Consider the following 19124-nt stretch of genomic DNA (forward strand, 5'->3'; position numbering starts at 1 on the left):
TCTCAAGATAACTGTTACTCTATTTTTGCCTTCATTCCAGTTGTTCCTCAACACAGGGCATTAGTAGCTATATAATTAATTACACTGAAAATCAAACTACAAGGGTAGAGTATCAATGTTCCCTACTCAAGATAAGTTGCTGCATGGATGAGGACTTTGCTATTTACTTCCTCATGCCCATGATGGGGTAGTTATATACCCGGGAGTCAGAGAAGATATTTGGAGACTCAGCTGATCTCTGAACTGACACTAGGATAAAGATGTTTCAGTAGAAGGAAGCTGAATTTGAGATGTTTGTGCCCAATTCTTGGTCACTGACTTGTTCAACGACACTGAGTATGTGCATGATATGATCCTGGACAGTGTCTCTCATGCAGCATCAGCCCAGCCTCTTTAAACCTGTGTGTTTCGAGATCCTCAGCAGAACCCAAAAGCTTACAGCTAGGGCTAGACCTGTAATCACTGCAAGGAGAGAGGCTTTTCTGACTGAGAAGATCCTGGTGGCAGGAATGCCAGGAGACCTTGAGATAAAGACAGCAGCAAAAAGAGAGAAGCAGTGATGCTAAAGGCTGTGGGCAAAGCTGAAAGGCACAGCACCTGGGCCATCAGCACTGACCATTTCTGACAGGCTCTGACAGCAGCAACAGCTGCTACAGAGCATGATAGCCAAAGGTGGATAGAATGGAGACGATACCAGCAACAGCAGCCGAGATCAACTTTCACTAGTGGTGGGAAGATGGCAGGGGATGGGGATTGAAGAGGATAGGATTTGGAGTTGAAAACAACTATGTAATATCTCTCTACTATGTTGTCACTAAGGTTGGTGTGACATCTAAAAATGAGTATATTTGGGATAATGATCAGTTGCCTATTTCACTTACAGCTCTTAGGCAGATACAAGCTTTCTGACACTTCTGGTAGCAAGGAAATCATGGTCCGGGTGGCCAACAGAGTCTTAAGTGTCTATGATGGCTGAGCAACGATTGAAGGAAAAAAGCACATCTGTTGGATGCCTTTCCATAATTACGTAATTTGATCCTCACACCAACACTGCCAGTTCTGAATTCATGAAACCCATTTTATTGATGACTGAAATGAGTCCCAGAAAAACTTAATTTGCCCAAGTACACACATGTAAGTGACACAGCTGAGATGTGAACACAGATGTGACTAATTCCAAAGCCAATGCTGTTTCCATTAGAGCCTGCTGCCCCCCTGGGAGCCCAAGACAAACAATGGAAACAGTCACCACAAACACCAAGACCTCTCCCAGTCCACCTCTCACCCCATCTAGAGGGAAGCAGATGTTGAACAAACCATCCCTAGTTTTGGGCTCTGAAACCTTCCATTTCTGAAACTGAAAGACAACAACTGAGAAGTTGCTGACATTGCTGCTGAGCCCTGCCAAGTCCCCTTCTCTGAGGGCAGCTTGGTGTAAAGAATGTCGATAATCACTGTAAATGGAGGAGTATAACCCTCAGCCCGCAAAATGAGGCTAGTGCCTAAGTACTTCTGGCAGCAGCACTGATGCTGTGGTACTGGGAGGTACATGCTTTTCACAAAGAAAATAAAAAAATAAAAGGATTGTCTGGAACTCTTCCAGGGCCCCCCGACCTCCCACCCCACCATCCCCTGGGGCTTATAACCCGGTGCTCTCAGTCCCAAGTGTGGTTTTCCCTGTTAAATGCTTGCAGAAACCAGGTGAGGCATTTGTTGCATGGGTGGATAGTGATTGTACCTCCAGAGTACTGGTGTACCCGGGAGTGATGTGATTTTGGTTGCTGAAGGTTCAAAGGGGTAAATCAGGTTCTTTCTGACGCAAACGGCATCAGCAGTTTCATATGGAAGATGAATGTCCCGAAGAAAGCTAGCCTTTCACAGGAAGGGAGATAGAGTGAGAGGTCTCCTTAAGCCCCTCACAGATATGGAAGAATGAAGGAGAATTTGAAAGAATCATGAGCATGAGAAGGGGGGATCAATTTTATTACTTAGTTGGTAGGTAATTCCTTAGCTATCTGAATTGACATCAGGATGGTTTCCTCTAATGTTAACCCTCACAAAGGCTGATTTGGCTTTAAAATATCATTACATCAAAGGTACAAGGAATATTTCTAACAAGTGGGAACACACTTCTAATGTTTATCTTTCATAAGTTTTCATGGTTAAGTCTGTGGGAAAAGAAAATATTTCCATGTTGGCACTAACATTTATTGAGCATCTTTTCTGTTCTTCTCTCTATGCTGGCCTTTAAATGTATTATCCCAATTACACTTCACAAAATATTTGCAAATTATTTTACAGATAATAGTTAACATTTATTGAGTATCTACTCTGTGCCATTTTGAATGGTTTATATGAATGGTCATTGAACTTAATCCTCCATAAAGTGCATACTATTTTATCCTCTATAAACAGTAATAGAAATCATAAAGAGGTAGTGATTATATAAATATAATAATAGCTATCATATATTTAGAAATTGCTATATGACAGGCATTGTTCTAAATACTTTTCATGCATTAGACAACTCTATGAAACAAGTACTGTTTTTGTACCCACTTCACACATGAACCATGAAGAGAGTTTAAGTAATTTGCCCAAAATGGCACAGTTAATGGAGATTATAATCTAATCAATTGGATTTCAATGTCTACCATTCCAACCACTGCATATTTCCTCACAACTTAGTAAAGCTAAGACTCAGAAAAGTTTAAAAATCCACCTAAGATCACACAGTTATAATGAATAGACTTAAATAGAAACCAACTTCCAGGGTCTTGTTTGTTTTTTGATTTTGTTTTTTTGTTTTTCACTTCAAAGCCCATGTTTTTTCCACTTCATCACCAGGCTGGCTTTCTAAGAAGTATTTCTTTGGCAATGAGATTCTACCATAAGGCCCACAATACAAACTCTTAATTATTAACACCCATTGAATTTTTCTTATGTATGCAACATGAAAAAGAGATATTTCTGGACTGTATGACTTTGTCTTTTAGGCACATAGAAAAGTTGAGGGTGGTGTTTTGAAGTTAAGCAACAAAGCTTTAAAAGGTGCTATGAACAATGCAAATAAAATCGACACTTTGGGCTTAGGTAAAGGTAATAGAGCTTGAAATATTTTTTTTAATCTAAATTTCACTGACAGGACATGAAAATGAAATCTAGTTTCTAAGTTTCTAGTTTCTAAGTTTAGAAATCTAGTTTCTAATCTAGTTTCTATTTCTCTAAGAAATACCATTTCCTAAATCTGCTAAACAATTGAGTGTCCATCAGATTTTATCCATCCTGTAGTGAATTTTCAAATGATTTATACCAGGTATATAAGCATAAATTCATAATGAAGGTAAAACAAGTGACCCATTCTTGCACATATTAGTATGCTCATATTCATCAGTTCTAGTCCTGAAATGGATTCAGAAAAATATTTCCATTTGTATTTCTTTAAAGACATTCTCAAATGGGACTTTTAAATCAAAGTAGGCAACATACCATATCACTTACACATTTTGTTTTGGCATAAATCCATAAGCCATCTTTCATTAGTGGAAGCTTATTCTGAAATTTTATTGATTATTTACATCTCTTAAAACTCTGAGTATGTTTTCAATGTAATTTGTATACCTTTATCAATTGCTTTTTGATCCTTTCATGTTATCATCTGTGATGAGTTGTAGGAAGTAATTTCATATTGAATATACAAGCCATGTTCCCACCTAATCATGAAGTAGAAACACCAAACCTTCAAATACTAAGCTAAATTGATTTAAATGCATGCAGTCCTTATGCAATCTAGGCTAGAGTCAAATGTGAAATATAATTTTATAGATGTATGTTATCAGAACACTATCTTCCTGTCAAAATATCTATAATTTACATCAATATGGTTCAGGAGAGAATTAGTGTGTGTGTGTGCATGCTTGTGTGTGTTTGTGTGTGTGTGTGTGTGAGAGAGAGAGAGAAAGAGAGAGAGAGAGAGAGGGAGAGAGAAAATAAAACCTATCTTCCTTAGTATCTGAATATTCTGTATGCTTCTTACTAGCTGTATCACTCAATCATTTCCCATGTGCTTACTGGAAACCAGTTATACAGGATTATCTAAAGTAAACAAAATATTTGAATCATATGTGCAAGTAATACAAGCTACATTGTATTGTAATTATTTGTGTATATACTTATATTTATTACATTATAAGATCCTGAAGGATAAAGATCAACATCTTAAGCAACTTTGTACCCTACATAGTATCTAGTCCAGCACTTTGTACACAGTAGGTTTTGAATAATAGTTTGTTCTTTGAGATTAGATTTGGCTGTATGTAATAGAAAATTCCCAACTAACAGTGGCTTCAACAAGACAGAAGCATATATCTTTCTTATGATAAAAAAAGATTACATAGGCAAGCAGTCTAGGACTGATACAGCAGCTCCATAATGTCTTCCTTCCTGTCTTTCTGCCCTGTCATTTTCAGTGTGTTGCCTCCGGGTCCAAAGTGTTGCCTAAACTCCCGCCATCATATGTGTATTCCAGGAAGCAGGAAGAAAGGATAAAAAAAAAATTCATGGGCCCTCCTTTTAAAGAGGCTTTCAAGAAGGCCCACACCACACTTTTATTTAGATTTGACTAAACAGAATTTGAGCACATCCATATATCTGTCTACAAGAGAAGCTGATAAATGTAATCTTATAGCTAGATGTATTGGTGTCTCAAATAAAACTTAATTGATAAACTAATAAAATTACTATTAATAAGAAGGAATATTAGGGAAGGCATATTGCAGTCTGTCACACTCATTAAAGATAAACAAAGCTAACTATTTGTAATGGGATTTGGGGGAATATATTTCAAATTTTAATACTAATTTTAACTTCCAGTTTTTTCAGTTTATTCTATTTTGGCATCAACTTATAGCTTCATGCTGGCTGTCAAGCACTCTTCTAGGCATTGTGGATACTTCATTTATGGTGTCTATAATTATAGTAGTAGGACATTTTCTATTGACAGTGGCAGAAATCCTGTCTGAACTACTGTTTGATGCTTATAATCAATATGCTTGATTAAAACTGACATAGACATTGGTGGCAGTTTCCCTTCTTTGCTTTAAGGATAGACATTTAGATAGATGATAGATGGATAGATTTTTTTTTTAAAGTAGCATGATTATAATGTACTAGGTACAGTTCTAAGTGCTTGGTATGTATTAACTCATTTAAATTCACAACAACCCTATGAAGTAGGCACTACTATTATCATTTTATAATTGAAGAAGCGGGTGCAGAAAGGTTAGTAAGTGATGAACCTGGGATCAAATTCAGATAGTCTGTGGCTCCTTTGCAACCATTATACTATCATGCTTCTTGGAATGAATGCTTCCCAAGCAACACACATTTAAGAGAAAAGTCAAAGACTTATGTATAATAACTTAAGTATTAATATAAATATTAAAATGAAATTTAAACATATCTTTTACAGTCACCCTTCTCTTATTATTTACCTTTTTATACTATTTTATTAACTTGGTTCTTTTTGGTATTGCTATGAATGCTTGTGTAATCCTAGATTCTACTTGTTTTCATTAATCATAACTATCACTCTCTTTTTGATGTTCAAATTGGCCAGTAGGAGCCCTCCACACTAACTTCTTCATATTTTCAACACTGCTTCCAGCATGATTGGATACATACTTGTTTTCTAACAAGAAGAAAATATTCCAGCCCCATCCTGTGTTTTTCCAACCACTGGTATCTAGGGAGTCTTAGCTTCTTTTAGTGGTGGATAGTATAAGAGATCAAACTGTAGGTGTTACAATACACATGAGAGTTGGTGATAGAAAAAAGCATGGCTGCTGCTATTGAGACATTTTTAGTAGTAATGGGGTGATAAAATGTGTCTTTTTCTTAAGACATGAGTTCACACTGATTTTCCAATCACACAGGTTATATTTTTACACCCTACTTTTCTTATTGTATGAGATTTCATCAAGTCTTAAGACTTACTCACAATGGCAATAGAAAGAGGAATTTAAATACAAAATAAAACATCGACAAAATAACACTGTTCCCCTGCCATATTCTTCTTCTTTTTTTTTTAGACAGAGTCTCACTCTGTCACCCTCAGTAGAGTGCAGTGGCATGATCATAGCTCACTGCAACCTTGAACTCCTGGGTTCAAAGGATTCTCCTGCCTCATATTCTTAAAGATAGAAAAGATCGATGATGGTATTTATGAGTAAGGATGAGAAGAAATAGTCACCAACATATGTTACTGGTTTAAATTAGTATAACATTTGCAAAAGGCAGTAGCCAGTCTCTAATAAAAGTTTTTAAATCACACACAAATCTTTTGAGCCAGCAATTTCACATCTAGGAATTTATTCTACAGATACGATCACATATATGCAAAATGATTTATGTACAAAGTTACTCATATCAGTACTATTTAGAAAAGAAAAAAACTTGAAATCAATCTAAATGGAGAAGTAAATTATGGTACATTGACACAATGAAATATCACTCAGACATTAAAATAATTACAAAACTTCTAATGCAATGATATAGGAGAATATTCATGATATATAGTCAAGTGAAAAAACGGCATATCAAATTAATCATTTTATTTTTAAAAAATATTTTAGTGTGTATATATATATTTATCCCATATGTGTATGAAAGTGCCTATATACTATATGTATATATATTTATTTTATATATATATGTGTGTATGTGTATATAGCATTTGTGGGAATATTTAAAAAAACTAGGATCATTGGTTATATTTACAGTGAGAGCTGGGAGATTTTACTTTTCACTCTGTACTCTTTTGTTCCATGTTAATACATTAATATTCTCTCCCTCCTCCAAAATTAATTAAATGAAAATAAAGTGGAAAGCATAGTTTGCATTCTATTTACTACACAAAATATAATATTTAAAAGCTCCTCATTGTTTTCTATTGAACTTTCAGTTCATGATATTAAAGATTTCATAAAACAGAACAAAACAAAAATAAATCAACAGAATGAAATGAAAAGGAAGCTGGTTAAAATACAGGCAAGATTTTAAAAGGGCTGTAATAAATTAAGAAATATTATAAATATTAAAATTATAATTGCAAACAGAAAACCAAAATCAACAATAGGTACAATAAATGCACAATGAAGAACAATGCAGAGAATCAGATCAGTAACGTAAAGGACAAACTGGGGCGTTCCAAACATGCACAGGAAAAGAACAGACTGATGGAAAAGATTAGTGATCTGACATATGGTAGCATGGTGTCCCATAAGAAGAAACATGAACAACTGAATTAGAATCAGTTACCATGACATGATAAATGACCACTTCCCCAAGTTGATAAACAATCCAGGTCTGTGATGGTGATGTCCTAAAATGAATTAAAAGATATCTATTCTTGGTCATATCTTTGTAAAACCTAAAGATTTATTTATAAAAAAATATTTTTTATTTATAATTTTTTTATTTATATTTTTTATAAATTTATCTATAAAAAATAAATAAAAAGCATTCTGGCCCCAGACTTTGCCTTCATATCTCTATACATCAAACATAATAAAGCAAATGGACAAATGTGCTTACCTATTTTGAATAAGTTAGAAATTTTATTATCAACAAATTTGTGATTCAACCATAAAAGCATGAGTTTAGAAACTTTGATATTCAATCAATAAAATAGGAGTAAATAAATACAATAAAAGCAATGGGAAAGAAAAAGTATCCAGCTAAATAAGAAATATGTAGAACATCAATGAAAAAAATATTCTGAGTTTTTATTGCTATTAACAAATAAGCAGTAACACAACATTGACCAAATTGAAAATTATGCCACATTCTATGATAAGAAATCCAAGTCAATACATTTTATGAAACCACAAATAAAAGCTTAATGGTACTTTCTGAACTTTGTAACGATGATTCTAAAGGTTATCCAGGAGCATAAACATGCATGAAGAACCAAGAGGAAAAAAATAAGAAGGATGCTATCCCCACCAGATATTGAAAAGTTAGAATATTTGAAATAGTATAAAACTGATATCAGAATGGACTGACCAATAAAACAGAATAAAAGTACAAGACTAGAACCAAGTATATATGAGAATGTATTATAATATAAAGGTGACATTTCAAATCAGTGTGCTGATGATTAAATAATAAGTAGAATCATTTTGTAAATATTTAGAAACAAATCCTTGTAAAATTTCCACAAATTAAAGATTTATATGCAGAAAATAAATTTTAAAAGGTTCTATAAGGGATATATCAGTGAATATATTTGACTAAGATGGACATGATTTTTCTAAATATATACAAAAATATTGAATAATTTGATTTCTGTAAAACTGCTTCTTATAAAAATTGCCATGAATAACAAATTGGAAGAAATATTTCAAATATGGTTGAGCTACATGCCTCATTTCAAATATAGATGAACTACATGACATTATTAGTTTTGTAAGAAACTATTACAAAACGAGTAAGTGAAAATTCAATGAAAATATGACAAGAACATAAATTAACAGGCATATCAAAAAAGAAGTGCATATAGCTAATAAAACAAAAATATATTCAACTGCTATTCAATGAATATATAATTAAATGAGACTTTTTTAGTTTTCATTAAGTGAAGAATTTAAATTATAAAACAATGTACAAGGTACCCTTGTGTTTGTATGTGTATGTGTGTGTGTGCCCAGGAAAATATATACCAAAAGTGAACTGAATCACTAAAAAGGTAAATTACTATTCTGCTTTATGCTTTTCTAGATTTATTAAATTGTTTATCATAAATATATTAATTTTAAAATCATAAAATATTACATAAATATTTCTGAAGACAATGCACTGGGCACAGATAATTTTCAAGCCTTTAATGAATAGTATTTACATGTTATAGAGCATGTTACAAAACAGAAAAAGATAAGAATTTTAGAATGTATTTTATTAACAGAACACAATGTGATACTTCCCAAACAATACAAAGCAAATAGAAGTGAAGTACATAAAAGAATATCTGAATAATCAGAGGGACATATTACGTGGGTGAGTAGAAGGATGAATATTGTAACAATGTCAATTCTTTCTAAAATAATTTGTAGACTTAACATAATTCTTACCAAAATCTCAATGGACTGTTTGGAGGATGGGATGGAAGGAGTTTGAATAAATATTTCTGAAAGAAGAATCAACTCAATATAAGCAAAGAAGGCAAGAATAATACTACGGGGGATTAAATGACCAGACATTAACACATATTATAAGGTTATAAGAATGGAAACTAGTGAAGAGCTACTATAAAAATAAATCAATGTACCATTGAAACAGAATAGAAAGTCCCAACACAGATCATAATAAATGTGAGATTTTAATATATAATAAAAACAAAAAACTAATTTAACAAATGGAATGGTGAAAATTAGTTAACTTTTCTAATAAAACAAAATGAAATCCCAAATTTACACATTTTAGCTAATGGGTATAAGCAAAAGGCATTTGAAATTCCCAAGAAAAGATTCCTGAAAGGAGGAGATAGTCCCTTTTTCATCACTTATTGCTTATATTTGTATCAAAGCACTGTAGGCAGAAAGGACAAGCGCCTGGGGGTATATAATGCTGGGCATATTTGAGGAACAGTAATGTGGACAGTGTGGCTGGGACAGAGTGAACAAAAGGCAGAGTAGCAGGGAATGGCATAAGAAGTTTCACAGGGGGTTCGCTTGTGTGGGGCATTGTAATCTTTGGCTTTTGCTCCAGTGAGACGGGAAGCCATTAAAAAGTTTTGAGCAAAGGAGTGACATGATCTGCTTTAAGATTTAAACTGATGCTTCAGGCTGCTAGGTTGTGAGTAGAGGAGGCATGGAGCAGGAAACAGAGACGAGTTAATCTGGGAGAGGGATGGTGGTGGACCAGGGTGGGACATTGGAGGTGCTGAAGAGAAGTCAAATTCTGGGCGCCTTTTGGAGATAGTGCTAACAGGTTTGCTCTGAGGGACCGGATGTGACCTATGAGCGAAGGAGAGAAGTCAAAGATGACTACAAGGGGTTTTGACCTGCACAACTCTAAGGTGGTGATGTCATTTACTCAGATAGCAATAACTATATGAGGAAGAGGCATTTGCAAGAAGATCTCAGAGTCTAGGGAATCTAGAAAATTCTGGACCTCTCTGCTGGTATTATAATTTCTCTCTGAAGTCAAGAGTCAAGTTGACCACTGAGGATCCCCGCACTTTGCCCCATGCTTTAGAGGACCCTGCCTTGGCCCTCCCATGTTCATTCCCCTCCTCACAGGGGGAGCTTCCATAGAACCGAGAGGATGTGTCACTGAGCCTCTGCTTCTAGACCGTGCTCCAGATGGGACCCTGGAATTCCCTGTCAAATGCCCCAAACCAACTTGCAAGGTCCATGTAAGTGTCTATCAATCCAAGTATAAGCCAGACTATCAATATATGCACCCCTAAACCAAATGCATAGATAAGGGGTGGCTGAATATGGGGTAGGAGGAGTTTGGATGGAGCTTGAGGTGAGGTGCTCACGCACATCTATGCTAGGCTCTTTGCAGGGTGGGACAGAGCCAGGCGTGGGAAGAGAGAAGAGGCAAGCCATGGGCCAGGGTTGGCTTTCCCTATCTCCCAAATTTTGGCATGGAACTCTCAGGAGCCTGAGAATTCTAAATTCAATTCCAGCCTGACAGATCATTATCAAGATACATTTATCAAGATAGGAATATAGTACATATTTTACTCAACAGTTTGAGAGCTTGTCATAAATATTTAGATATATGGTATGTGGGCCTCCATGGACACTCTAGCCCCAGGCACTGAAAATTACAGGTCTTGGCCTACATGGTAAACATACTGCCATTGGTATGACAGACGTACTTACTTTTTCTAGTTGGGAGCCTGAGAAGCAGTGATGTGCCTATTTCTAAACATATTATCATAAATTTATTATTCTGTGGTAATAGACATGTACCCCCCTTCCAAAAGGAATCCTCTCTGTAAGTGCTCCCACAGTTCTTAGCTCAGTGTTGAGAACCTGTGTTGAGTGTTGAAAAACTTCTGATTCCATCTTATTCTCAGTTTCTTCTCAGTATAAGTGTTAGAAAAACTAATCCCTTCCATTCTCAATTTTTCTCACCTGTAAAATGGGGCTAACACTTATCTCAACAATCACTGAGAGAATAGATAAATAACTAAAATGTAAAGTAAACAAGTAAAATCCTAAGCTTAACATGACTGTCATTCTGTTTTTGGTAAGCAATAGCTTACATTTTTATGCATTCCTAAATGTTAGAAAAACATAAATAAGTATAGAAACAATGAAAGAATTTATGTAAGTGTTTGGCTAATGCCTGCTGTATTCATTCTCCCTTCTAAACCTAGGAGAACATTTAAATGCAGGGACGTAACTCTTGTGTTCTGGAGCTAGTGCTGTGCTCATTTCTTAAGACAAATACAGAATTCCCATCACTGTTGATGATAATTATCCTTGCAGAACAAAGCGTGATGAGCTCCTGCTGAAGAATTCCTTTAATGACTTTGAACTTTAAAAAAGAAACTAAGAAGGCTACCCATGACAATGACCTCCGGACCTAACCTCCTGCTGCCTCCCTAGCTGCTATTTTCGGTTGGTGGTTCTAAACAAGTCATTTCTGGGGCCATGTTGTTCTTCATGACCAAATAATAAGAAGCATATTCCAGAGAACATACCCTAAATTAGGAATTTACCATTTGACAGTCCACAGTGGCACAGACTCCTTGTTTACCATAAAATCCCCCAGCTATCAACTCAAAAGCCAATCTATATTACAGTACCGTAGTGGGGGTAGGGATATTAGAAGTAATTGCAATAACAGCATCCACCTAGATTACTAGCATTATAAGTTTCAGATCACCAACCTAAACTGAGGCCTCAACTCTACCCAGCATTCTTAATATGCTCTTACTATATTCCTGTTATGTCTTCATTCTCCTACTCACTGTAGAATCATTTATATCCTCTCTATTCTTCACAGCCTTCATTGAGCCACACTGGCAAACAGACCACATAGGCATGAAACAAATTTCCAAAATATTAAGTTAAATTGTACCAATTACAAGTTTTGGTTAAAATTAAAAATAGAGCTACCATGTGATCCAGTAATTCCACTTCTGGGTATATTTCCAAAAAAATTGAAACAGGGACTCAGGGAGATTATTTGTATACCCATGTTCATAGTAGAATTATTTGCTACAGCCAAAAGGTAGAAGCAACCCAAGTGTCTATCTACAGTTGAGTGAACAAACAAAATGTGGTGTGTACATGCAATGGAATATTAGTCTTTAAAAAAATAGGAAATAATAACACAGGCTACAACATGGCTGAACCCTGAAGACATTATGCTAAGTGAAGTAAGCCAGTCACAGAAAGGCAAATACTGTGTGATTCCATTTATTTGAGGTATCTAAGGTAACTGTATTAAAAGAAATAGAAAGTAGACTGGTGGCTCCCAGGGGCTGGCAGGGAGAAAGTAAAGGGGAGTTGTTTAGGGGGATAGAGTTTCAGACTTGCAAGATAAAAACGTTCTGGAGATTTGTTTCATAACAATGTGAATATACTTAACAGTACTGTACACTTAAAATGGTTAAGATTGTAAAATTTATGTAGTGTGATTTTTACTATAATAAAACAAAATTTAAAAACAAGCAAACAAAAAACTTTTGATTTGAGTTATAGTTTTTCAACAAATATCCTGTGTGCTTACTTTAATGTACCACGTTCTGTGCAGGCTCAATATTTTGGCAATGATAACATTAGGGAGTTGTGACTATAGCAGCATAATAAAATTTAGAAAAAATAGAGATGATTGGATTAAACTTTGCAACATAATGCTGAGTGTTTATCTTCTTAAATAAATTATGTGAAGAAAAGAATGCTCTCTATTGCTGAGGAAATCCTGTGTCAATTTCTTCTCCTTTCCTTTACACATACCCTCACTTTAAAATCCTTTATTTATTCTACAGGGCCAAAATATCTATAAGAAGCATTCACTATAGCAAGATGAATTGGAAACGGCCTGACAGGCATTTTTTGGCCTGAGATGACCTGGACAAATTCTAGGAGGAAAGACCAGTTTGGAGCTTACCTATGTACAAGAGCAGATGTCGTACTGAAAAACTGCTTTAACTACAAAATTCCTCAGTTACATTATAATATAAAGTTATTAAGTATATAACCTATTTGATTATATCACCTTAATTAAGTGGCCTCTTTATTATTATGAAATTAACTTCCTTATCCTTGATGATATTCTTTACTCTGGAGTCTACTTTGATATTAATATAGCCACTTTCACTTTCTTTTGACTAGTGTTAGGATGGTACATCTTTGTCCATCCTTTCACATTTAGCCTATTTGTATCTTTATATTTAAACTATGTTTCTTTTAGACCACATGCTACTTCATAGAATGAGTTGGGAAATAGTCCCTTCTTTTCTATTTGTTGGAAGGGATTTTAAATAATTAGTATTAATTCTTTTTAAATGTTTGGTAGAATTTACCAGTAAAGTCACCAAAGTCATTTCTTTCTGGTTGTGTTTAATTATGAATTCAATCTCTTTGTTATAGTTCTGCTCAGATTTTCTGTTTTTTCTTGCGTACATTTCAATAGTTTGTATCTAGGAATCTGACCATTTCATGTAAGTTATCTCATTTGCCAATATGGAGTTGTTTGTGATAGTCCCTTATAACCCATTTTATTTCTGTAAATTCAGTGGTAATGTCCTCCCATTCATTCCTGATTTTAGTAAAGTCATTTTTTGTCTTTTTTTCTTGGTCAGTCTAGCTAAAGACTGGTAATTTTGTTGATGTTTCAAAGAACCAAATTTTAGTTTCATAATTTTTTCCATTCCATTTCCATATTGTTTTTCTATTCTCTATTTCATTAATTTCTGTTTTAATCAGTATTATTTCCTTCCTTCAGCTTGCTTTGAGTTTAATTTGCCCACCGTTTTGGGGTAGAATTTGGGGTTATTAATTTAAGATCTTTTATATTTTTTTAGCATAAATGTTTGCTGGTATAAATCTTCTTCTAAGCACTGCCTTAGCTGCATCTTATAAGTTTTGGAATGTTGTACCTTCATTTTCATTCATCTCAAAGTGTTTTCTGATTTTCCTTGTGACTACTTTAGTTATTTAGAATAGTGTAATTTCTGTGTATTTGTGAATTTCCCAAGTTCTTTCTGTCATTGATTTCTACTTTTATTCCATTGTGCTCAGGTAACCCTTTGCATGATTTTCATCCTTTTAAATTTATTGAGACTTGTTTTAAGGCCTAACATATGATCTGTCCTGGAGAGTGTTCCATATACCTTTGAGAAGACTGTGTATTCTGCTATTGTAGGTGGAGTGTTTTATAGATGTCTTTTTGGTCTTGTTGGTTTATAGTGTTGTTCAAGTCTTCTGCTTCCTGTTGATCTTCTGCCTTGTTCTATCCATTATCAAAAGTATGTTATTGAAGTCTCCAACTATTATTGTTGAATTGCTTATATCTCCCTCCAATTCTGTCAGTGTTTTCTTCATGTATTTGGGGGCAAGCAGCAGACTCTTAGCTCCATCTTCAGGAAGCTTTCTGGGCTTTGCCTTCAGTGCCCCTCCTCCACTGTGGCCTGGAAACTTCTAAGACGGTAATATGGGGCTTGCCTAATTCGTTTCTTGTCCATTGCCTGATATTCAGTATGTTAAAAATCATTGTTCCAGCAGGGCACAGTGGCTCACGCTTGTAATCCTAGCACTCTTGGAGGCCGAGACGGGCGGATTGCTTGAGCTTAGGAGTTGGAAACCAGCCTGAGCATGAGTGAGACCCCGTCTCTACTACAAATAGAAAGAAATTAATTGGCCAACTAATATATATAGAAAAAATTAGCTGGACATGGTGGCACATGCCTGTAGTCCCAGCTACTCGGGAGGCTGAGGCAAGAGGATTGCTTGAGCCCAGGAGTTTGAGGTTGCTGTGAGCTAGGCTGATGCCATGGCACTCACTCTAGCCTAGGCAACAAAGTGAGATTCTGTCTCAAAAAAAAAAAAAATCATTGTTCCATATATTTTGCCAAGTTTTATTTGGTTATTTCACTTGAAAGGGTAAATCTGACCTCTGAAACTCTATCTTAGAAGCAGAAGTTTGTTAGGCTATGTTTTAAGTCAAATTGTTGCAAGATAATATCTTAAAACAGGGGTTAACAAACTTTTTCTTAAAGGGCTGGTATATGATTAGTATACTTCTATTACAATATTACTGTTTTAGGCATCACCAGCTGTCCAGTCTCTGTTGCATATACCATATAATTCTGCCATATTAGCAATGGCTGTGGCTGAATCCCATTAAATTTTTTTTTTACAAAAACAGATGATAGTCTCCTAGCTGTAGTTTGCCAACCTAATATCTCAATCTTTATACTTTTCTTTTCCAGACTTCCTTTTATGTGACACTTCCTCCTGTTAGTCAGACATTGCCTAAAGGAAAATTCAAATTGCTATAAATGGGATGCAAAGAAAAAATAAAATGACAAATTTTTAAACTGTCAAAATGGATTCTTGAAAATTAAAACAAAATTTTTGAAGGATGAAAGGCAAAGAGTTTATGCCATAACACCAGCAATAGAATAGAAAAAGAGCCAGACAACCTCATACATACTCTTTTCATCCTCTCCACCCACTTTCACCCTGAGTTTTTACAGGAATAGATAACAATCACCAGAGCTGAGATTAGGAAAAGGAAGATATGATATTACTTTGGTCAGGGGGCCAGATATGATAAAACATGACAAGGATAAAACACAAGGAGAAGACAGGAGTGAGCATTAGGAAGCTCTGACAACAGCCAAAGGCCAGCACTACAGAGACTCACAAAATTTGGGCCAATAACTACAGATCATGAGTCACCATTTGTGTGAGCTCTATTATTATCCATTACTTTCATTTCTGTATGGTAAGGAACTTATGTTGACAACGCCTAGTTATTACTTGATATATTATCATTCAGCAGGAAATTTGCCCATTCCTAGTTGACTCCCATCCATTCTGCTCCATTGGATACTCCCCATCTTTAATAGCCAAGCATTCTTAAGTTTTCACTCCCCACACCCCCCAAAAAAACAAAACAGACAGTGGAATGCTTGCCACTTGGAAAGGGGTCAAAGTATGAAAAGGAAAGTCCTAGCAGAGGTTTTCGGAGAAAATTGAAGTTGGTAAAACTCATCTTTATTATATCAAACTATCCCAAATATATCTTCCAAATTTAGTAAAAGTTTATCTACAAATTTTTTTAATTTATGCAAATTTTTTATTTCTGCATTTCAGTTTTAAGAAACAATGTTCTTACTAAAATAATAATTAAAGGAGAATCATGAAGCTTCTGTTTAAGCCATTTGTGTTATGAACATAACATCTTTATCAGCCATGCGTGAGATCCCTGTGGGTCTCCCCTATAAAGGTGATGACTTTCCCTGTGCCTATCAGTTCACTGTGAGGGAAAGGTCAGTGCAGCTATGGAGGCCTGGCCCTTTCTCTAATCTGGGCTGGTTGCCCCCTATTTTTTTGAATGAAGTCTTAACTGAGGCTTCATTATATCCCTTATTTGACAGAAGAAATATTCTTAACCAGGTTTGTGGTCCATAGTTGTTGATTTAAGGATTCAGTTTTCTTAATCCTTAAATGTATTTTATTTTATGGTTGTTTCAAAGTCTTTGCTGTTTGTGCAACTCTTATTCTACTAGTTAGCATTTACATCCACACAATTAATTATTATTGCTTTAGCATGCTACAAAAATGTCAGTCAATGTCAAACACCTGTTGTGGCACCTATGAAGCACCATTATTAGCAGAATAATGAGATTATTTGAGTTGCAGGGGACATTGGAAATCATCAGTGCCAACTTCTATATTTTACAGTTGATACTGAGGCCCTGATAAATGAAGTTGCAAATCCAACAGCACACAAGTGGAACTGAGGCTAGGATTAAGGGTTTCTGACCCTAGTCCATGCTTTTTTCATGATTCTGTATTACCAGTGATGTCATTTAGTTCAAAAGTTTCCTTTGGAGCTTGAAATATGTCTTAATGATTATTAGATATTCCCTAGATGGGGGAAACCCCCCTTGAGCACAAAATAATTTTGCAAAATAAATATCATCAGTGAGTACATAAAAATTTGACCAACTATGACATCCCACTAGCTCATTCTGATGTCAGCAAAGACAATACCAACTGATGAGAACACTCATCAGTAGTGTTAAATATCAATTCTAGAGCATTGTGTACTTATTTTACCATGCAACAACAGCCTGTTAGTTTCATTAATCTGTTTCTGGTTTCTGTTCTCTCTCACCAACACTCTTTCTCTTCACGGTCAGGTCCTTTCAAGTTGATTCAAAAAACTAAACCGTTCCTTGGGAGAAAATATTTGCACGTTACACATCCAATAAAGGGCTGATAACAAGAATCTATATAGAACTCAAGAAAATCAGCAAGAAAAAATCAAACAACCCTATCAAAAAGTGGGCAAAGGACATGAACAGAAACTTTCCAAAGAAGATAGACTAAAGGCCAACAAACATATGAAAAAATGCTCAACATTTCTCATCATCAGGGAGATGCAAATCAAAACCACAATGAGATATCACTTATCTCCAGTGAGAATGGCTTTTATCTAAAAGTCCCCAAACACCCAAAAGATCCAATGACACTCTACAAAAAAGACACCTGCACTCGAATGTTTATAGCAGCACAATTCATAATTGCAAGGCTGTGGAAACAGCCCAAGTGCCCATCAATCCAAGAATGGATTAATAAAATGTGGTATATGTATACCAGGGAGTACTATTCAGCTCTAAGAAACAATGGTGATATAGCACATCTCATATTTTCCTGGTTAGAGCTTGAACCCATACTATTAAGTGAAGTTTCCCAAGAATGGAAAAACAAGCACCACATATACTCACCAGCAAATTGATATTAACTGAACAGCACCTAAGTGGTCACATAGGTACTGCAGTAATAGGGTATTGGGCAGGGGGGAGGGGGCGGGTATATACATATATAATGAGTGAGATGTGCACCATCTGTGAGATGGTCATGCTGGAGACTCAGACTTGTGGGGGGAGGGGGAGAAATGGGCATTTATTGAAACCTTAAAATCTGTACCCCCATAATATGCCGAAATAAAAAAAAAGTCCCTAAACAATAAATAAATGTTGGAGTAGATGCAGAAAGATAGAAACACTCATTCATACACTGTTGGTGTAAACTAGTACAACCTCAAAGAGCTACAAGTAGAACCACCGTTTGATCCAGAAATGCCATTACTTGGCATCTACCCAAAGGAAAAAAAGACATTCTATAAAAAAATACATCTGCACTAAAATGTTTATAGTGACACAATTCACAATTGCAAAGATGTGGAAACAACCCAAGTGCCCATCAATACATGAGTAGATCAGTAAAATGTGGTATATGTACACCATAGAGTTCTATTCAGCTACAAAAAACAACAGTGATCTAGCACCACTTGTATTATCCTGGATAGAGCTGGAGTCCATTCTACTAAGTGAAGTATCCCAAGAATGGAAAAACAAGCACAACATGTATTCACCATCAAATTGGTATCAACTGATCAACACTTACGTGCACATATAGTAGTAACATTCAGCAGGTGTTGGGTGGATGGGAGGGAGGAGGAGAGGGATGGGTATATTCACACCTAATGGGTGCAGTGCGCACCATCTGGGGGACGGACATGCTTGAAGCTCTGCTCTTGCTTTATTAAGAACTCTGGAACCTCGTGGTTTCCCACATCTTTCACTTATCACATCTGTCGCCTTTCTTCTGCATTTTTTTAAAGTAGGTGGATTCTGTCAGAGCTTGCTCAATGGTGTATCAAAAGTCCCAAAATTGCCTCACTCCCCAAATCAACATCGCCTTACAGGCAAAGTATGTCTTCTAAAAAATGTATGGGAGCATAAAGGAAGTTATTGAAATTTCTAATGTAATTGAGTATGAAAATAAAGCTTACCATAAAAATTCTTTATGTAGGTATAAAGCTGCAGAATTTTCAAAATGCTTCCACATTCTCTTATTTTT

Source organism: Microcebus murinus, chromosome 2, assembly GCF_040939455.1.
Source record: "Microcebus murinus isolate Inina chromosome 2, M.murinus_Inina_mat1.0, whole genome shotgun sequence".
NCBI classification, from domain to species: Eukaryota; Metazoa; Chordata; class Mammalia; order Primates; family Cheirogaleidae; genus Microcebus; species Microcebus murinus.